Source organism: Alligator sinensis, unplaced genomic scaffold (assembly GCF_000455745.1).
Source record: "Alligator sinensis unplaced genomic scaffold, ASM45574v1 scaffold117_1, whole genome shotgun sequence".
Classification (NCBI taxonomy): domain Eukaryota; kingdom Metazoa; phylum Chordata; order Crocodylia; family Alligatoridae; genus Alligator; species Alligator sinensis.
The window spans coordinates 1,681,126-1,687,466 of record NW_005841855.1 but is presented as its reverse complement, the minus strand read 5'-3'; positions in this window follow the sequence as shown (position 1 = coordinate 1,687,466).

The following is a 6,341-nucleotide window of genomic DNA, read 5'->3' as shown; positions in this document are numbered from 1 at the left end:
TACGTATTTTCCATCAGGGCATTTGGTGCATTGGATGAGATGCGCACACACACACATACATACATACACATATGTATAGATGTGTGTGTGTTTATACATACCTACAGTAGTGTAAGAGTGATGTATCTGAAATGGTCCAGAAATCATGCAAGGCAAGGATTTCTTAGGGTGGTATCCTTTATTGGACCAATGACATATGATAGATACATATGTGTATCTATCATATATGTATAGATGTGTATGTATACACACACATCTATACATATGTATTTATATATTTTATCATATATCACATATGTATTATAGGATGTGTGTGTGTGTGTGTATAATGTATGGTATGTGTGATACACACACACTAATTTATGTATTTATTTTATATATACACTAATTTATATATTTATTTTATATATATATATATATATATATATATATATAAAAACCTCCAATAAGCATTTGGATTCACCGGATGCATATATATATATATGTATGTATGTATGTATCCTGTGAATCCAAATGCTTCCAATTCCAAGATTATCTGAACATTTTAAATACATACATCACATGGGACATAAAGGATCTTAAGGAGTGGAAAATAATAAATAAATGTTCCTCATAAAGACTGCTTTACCTTTGAAAGCTTAAGTCTATCTCAGCCATGTGGCTGGTCCAATAAGAGCTTATCATCCACAGAAATCCTGGCTTCTCACATAATTCCTGGACCATCACAGCTACCACATCACTCCACTACTACTAAATACACATTGGAGGTTTTAGTTACAGAGCAGATTTTCTCAAACTCTTTTCAAGTATAGTAATACTCATAAAGCATATTTGTAGGAGTTCAGTGTATTGTTGCTTTCCTTGCCACTCAGGTCCCATAGAAAAAAAACTGCATCATTGATGATAACACTGACAAAAACATTGAGGTGATTTATTTTTGTATTTCTTGCTTCTGTGTTTCATTGCATGTTTTCATTTAACAGCAAAAGAAATAATCTTGAAGATGTGCTAATGAAATACACAGTGACTCTGAGTTGGTACTATATATAGAAATTAAGTTTTATCACAAAAGAACACATGGTAAAAATGTCCATGGTATTGCACTTCTGAGATTAGAAAAAGCAATATAAAGGTAATATGAACAAAGGAAGTGAACTGAAAAGTAGAAAGCCAAAAGGATGCACATGTTAGAGTTAAACTGGGAAATCAAATCAGACTGAGAATGGGAGAAGGAAGAAGAGGGATCTGCAAAGGTGGTGTGGACTTCTGTGGCTGATGCTGTCTAGTACCATTACTACCTATCTGTAGGGATTGCTGACAGTCCTTTTTTCCTCTCGGGTAAGGACCAGGTTGGCTGATTCTATTGTGATTCTTGGGAGGGCTCTGCTGCTTCAGTGCTATGATTCCTGCGCTGCCCTCCAGCCAAACTTTTGGGGTTTCAATACAGTGTACTAGTTTGCAGTGAATGCTTTATGGGATATCTCTCACATTATGCCTTATAATACATAACACCATAGTATGCTAAATTCAAATACAAGAAACAATAGCATGCTTGTTCCACTCTTATCCCATGATTATGTTCATCCTCTATTTTCAGCTATAGGTCTAAGTTATACTGGGCCACAAACCCCTGCAGGAAAGTCTCTTCACCACAGTCCTATTGCCTTTCAGAGGAACAGGCAAGTCACCAACATCTTTGCTATTTTTGCTACAGGAATGCTTGGTAGTAGATGGCATCCCTTATGTGTCTTTTCTGATTTGTTACTGATGCTCAGAAGTGAAGTCACTGCACTGTAGTACTTTCCCTGTGTGTTGTGAAATAAAATGTTCATCTCTAGGAATTCTTATATAATGTTCAGCTCTAAGGAGGATTACATCAGACGTTCTTATGTTATTCTTTATTTATAGCATACATTCCTACTAGTAGGAGATTCCCTTTTGAAGAATAAAATCAGGACTCTGAAAGATTTTCTTCAGCAATGGTGCTGTTTGCTCTCATTAATGCTGACTGTTCAACATGGCATGCATTTTTTATTCTAAATATTAACACTTGCAACTAACACGACAGATACTATAGTAAAAATTTAGCATCGCAGGGATTTTTTCTGGTTTTGTTATAGTCTCCCTGGAAGACGATAGAGCCACCAATGCCATTGTAATGTGCAATAGTATTTGGCTTGTTCATTTTATATCAGAACACATAGGTTCATATTTCAAGCATTGCTCTTTATTAATATTCTACACAAATGTCAAAGCAAAACATAAATGTCAAAATGGAAAGAACTAGGCAAAAAGAAACTAGCCAATGAATACAATAAATTCAAGACAACTTTCTACTCCTGATATAATCCCTTTTACCGTGTAAAAAGCATCAAAAGAGTTGCACCAAATCACAATCAAAGGGCATTTCCCCCCAGTCAGGTTGTGTTTCTTCATTGCATATATTGTTAACAAACAAATGTTTAGAAACACAATTTGGACTGTGTTAAAAAACCCACCCCTTCAAATAGGCAGAACTCAAAGTACTGGCCCTGCATTGCAACTGAATTCACTGACACAGCAAACAGTTCCAGGATCAGGCTTACAGCAGTCAGTGAAAACTTGGGGAGAAACTATGCCAAAATTAATCTTTCTTCTTTTTTGGATTTTCCTTCACAGCTATCAAATTTTGATTCCTGTCACTCCCTTAGAACTGGCTGCTGCTGTTTTGTGCTCATGCTGTTAATTTAAAATATTCTGTTTTCTTTTTTTCATGTCAAGATGAGAAAACAGTCTTACCTGGCAAGGGCTTCAAATACACTAACTTTTCTAAATTAACCAGAGCTAATAAACCCACAGTATCAAAACAAGCTCTTAAAGATACTCTGCTTGCTTCTCACCCATCCAAGGTAAATGTACAATAAGCACTGCACATTGTCAACAACATATCCAGGCTTTTACTGGGGAGTCATGATAAACACACAGTTTGTTAGAGTCCTTCTAAAGTTTATAATGGATATTGGAACCTTCTATCAAGCAGGTAAAAGCAGGTGGAGGCACCCTGAAACTTTCCCGTTTTTTATTTCTTTTTTGCCTGGCAGTTTTGAAAATGGTAGTGTTACAATGTCTAGCCAGCAACTCTGTGCCTGTTTGGTCATGAAGTAGATTTTTTCTTCATCCCTCTTCTTGCCTGGCTTTTCCAATTCAGATAATTTTGTTCAAATAAAGCTGACACAGAGACAGTGGACTTAGCCAAGAGCTAGGCAGCAGGATACATTTTTCAGTACTATTACAAGATCTCAGTAGGAAACAATCCATAGGTTTCTTCATACGTAAAGTGAAAAAAGATTTCTTCAAAAGTAAAGTAGTCTCAATGAAATGAGTTTTGGTCCTGTCCTGAAGGGGCTAAAATTCCTCACTTGCCATTAACTCAATCCCAATAGGTAGTTTTTTCAGGAGGTCATATGTACTATTCTGCCAAGGTTAGCTTCACAGACAATTTCTCCTTGCTATTTGTCATCTTGGAAACAGAGTAACGGACAGAAAAAACAAAGATGTGAAAACATCAAAATCCTTCATAACAATAAGGAGGCTATACTTTTCAAAGTGAGGTGAGCAGAGGTGGGAGAAACAACTGAATAAAATATACTCACGTTTTAAACTCCTGGTGGTGATCTAGATTTACACATCCAAATTACAATTAAATAATGCTAAGGTGGTAACTAACTCACACTAGAAAAGAAATGTGCAATTAAGGAGAAAATATGCCATATGTCCTTCAATATCTAGGCATATTGTAGTACATTAAGAAAGTCATAAAGAAGACACCCTGTTGTGGTTATGTGTTCTGAGACATGTGGCACATTTTCATTGTAGCTATTTATTTTCTTGCTTGTGTGATCTTGTGCTATTATTTAAATGTAGGCTTTGAGTGTGAATTTTCTTTTCTATGCTAAAACAGTCCTGCAGTATCTTGCCTATATTTTCATTGAGTTTAGTTACTATTAATGAATATGGAATCCTTACAATTTTACATTATAATATGAAAACAAAAGATCGCTAAGGAAAGGATAATAATAATAGTACTGTAACTGTGTGAGGAAGGCAAAGGAGAGGAACTAGAGAGGTAAAGTTAATGCAGATAACATGGTGATAAGTAAAATATTAAATACAGTAAGTGAAACATCCTAGGCAAATGTGTAGTGAATCTTCTTGCACTATCCTGCCTCCCTAGAATGACCTGGACTGAAAGGATTGGACCAAAGGCAATTCTAGTACAGCCAGCCAGCCAGATGAGCATCAGGTCAACTGAGGATACTAATTCAGAGGCCTGGCAAAGGTAATGTCATTCTGAGAGCAGAGAGAACCATAGCTGGCATGAAAGAAGTGAGGATATTGGGTGAATACAATAGTAACTTCCAACAGTACACAGACCCAGTAGCAGTGCAGTTGTAGTGTGGCACTGAGCATGTGCCAGGGCTCATAGCCTACTTGGGGTTTGGGAGGTAGTGGGTAGATCTAGGATTTTGAAAAGGGAGGTGCACATCGTGAGGTGCATCATCACATGTAACAACCCATGTTTTTCTTCAGGTAAAAAGAACCTACAAGTTTTACTAATATGCTAGGGGCCAAGGGCTGTGATATTGTTTGAGGTTGATGTAAAAACAAGTATAACTTCATTGGAATGAGTTAAAAAGAGTCTGCAGGGCTGTGCAATAGGAGCTACATTCCTAGGAGCAGCAAACAGACAGCAGTGTTGTAGAACAAAGGTGAGCTTCACGGGTAGATCAAGGCAATTCAAAGGAGAGAGGGTAGTTTAGCACCAATGGGATGAAGAATTTGGAAGGAATCAGGTGGATACAAATGAGCAATGAAATCAATTGACACCTTTAGCATTGCCAGATGAGAAACGCTGTTGCTACTGCCAGCCTGTTGGTTTTAAACTTTGGGTGGAGCCAGGAATCAAAGTGGGGGGCCAGGGGTGGTGTGTGCAGCGAAATGTTGCCAGGTGTATGATAATTATCATATTTGTACGAGTTTCAACCCCTGTATGATGTACAATCAATAATAGTAAAAGTGTTCGCCCTGCAACATGTATGATGGCAGACAAGGTTCTTTGGGTAAATCTGATATCTTATATTAGACCAACTCAAATAGTTGGAAAAATTCTTAGCAAGCTTTCGGTCACACACACCCTTTGTCAGGCTGAGGAAGCGTCTTCAGATGGTCTGGTCTCTTCCTGGATGTAGTGGTAAAGCAGCAAGAGGCCAATACCTATGCAAGAAAGCCATTCAGTTGATACCCGAAAGCTTGCTAAGAAGATTTTTTCCAAGTATTTGAGTTGGTTTGGTAAAAGATACTGGATTTACCAAAAAAACCTTGTCTGACTGTGTCCCTAGACCAACACAGCAACAACCTGCACCCCCAAAATGTATGCTAATTTTTGAGACAGCTTATTGCTGCAGCATATGCAAACCCCAAGTCACTGTCAGGGAGTCTTAAATGACTTCTGGGTTTGTTTGTTTTTGTAATTTTATTTATTTATTTATATAAAGTTATATATAAATCCTCTATCAATTACTTCTGGGTTTGCTTCTAGTACTTTTGTATTACTACTTGCCTCAAAATAAAGAAATGTTTCAACTTTGATGACCCAGTTCTCACTCACTCACTGCAGATAATATAGTGAGCAATATAAAGTAAATAAGAAGACTTATTTGCATCTTTTTCAGCATACCATAGTTTTTCAGCAAATAGAATAATTTTGAACTTCCAGTACGATAATTTCATATTTAGGACTTGGCAACGCTCATGCAGCTACATCACTGCACTCGCCTGGATCTGGCCTTGGAGGCAGTGCAGGCTGAGCAACGCAAGCCTGTAGTGTCTCAGCCAGAGCCTGAGGCAGAGCCTGGGTCTCCCACTGTCTCTAGCAAACAGGAGCTGACTTCAAAGAACGTGGCAGCTTGGCACGTTTCTCCTCTTTGGCACCAGCCTCCTGGACCCAGGGCAGCCAACCTGTGGCATGGGTGGAGAATGGGCATCTCTGCCGCAGACTGGGGAGGGAGCTGGGAGAAGAGCAGGGGATGGAGCAGCAGCTGGCGCCAGTGAAGGGCAGGTTTGTGGGGCAGATGCCTCCTGCCCTCTCCCGCGTGGCACAGAACCGAAGCCCACGCGCGTCACAGACGCATGAGGCTGAGGTTCGCTGGGAGCCCGGCGTGGGTTCTGCGCATGCGCCGTCGGGCTCGGGCTCTGAGCTGTCAAAGGAGCGCGGAGCTGCGAGCGCGCCAGCAGGCCCCGCCCCCACGTGCTCCCTGCCGGGGTGCAACCAAGTCTGAGGGAGGGGGAGGGATCGAGCCTTC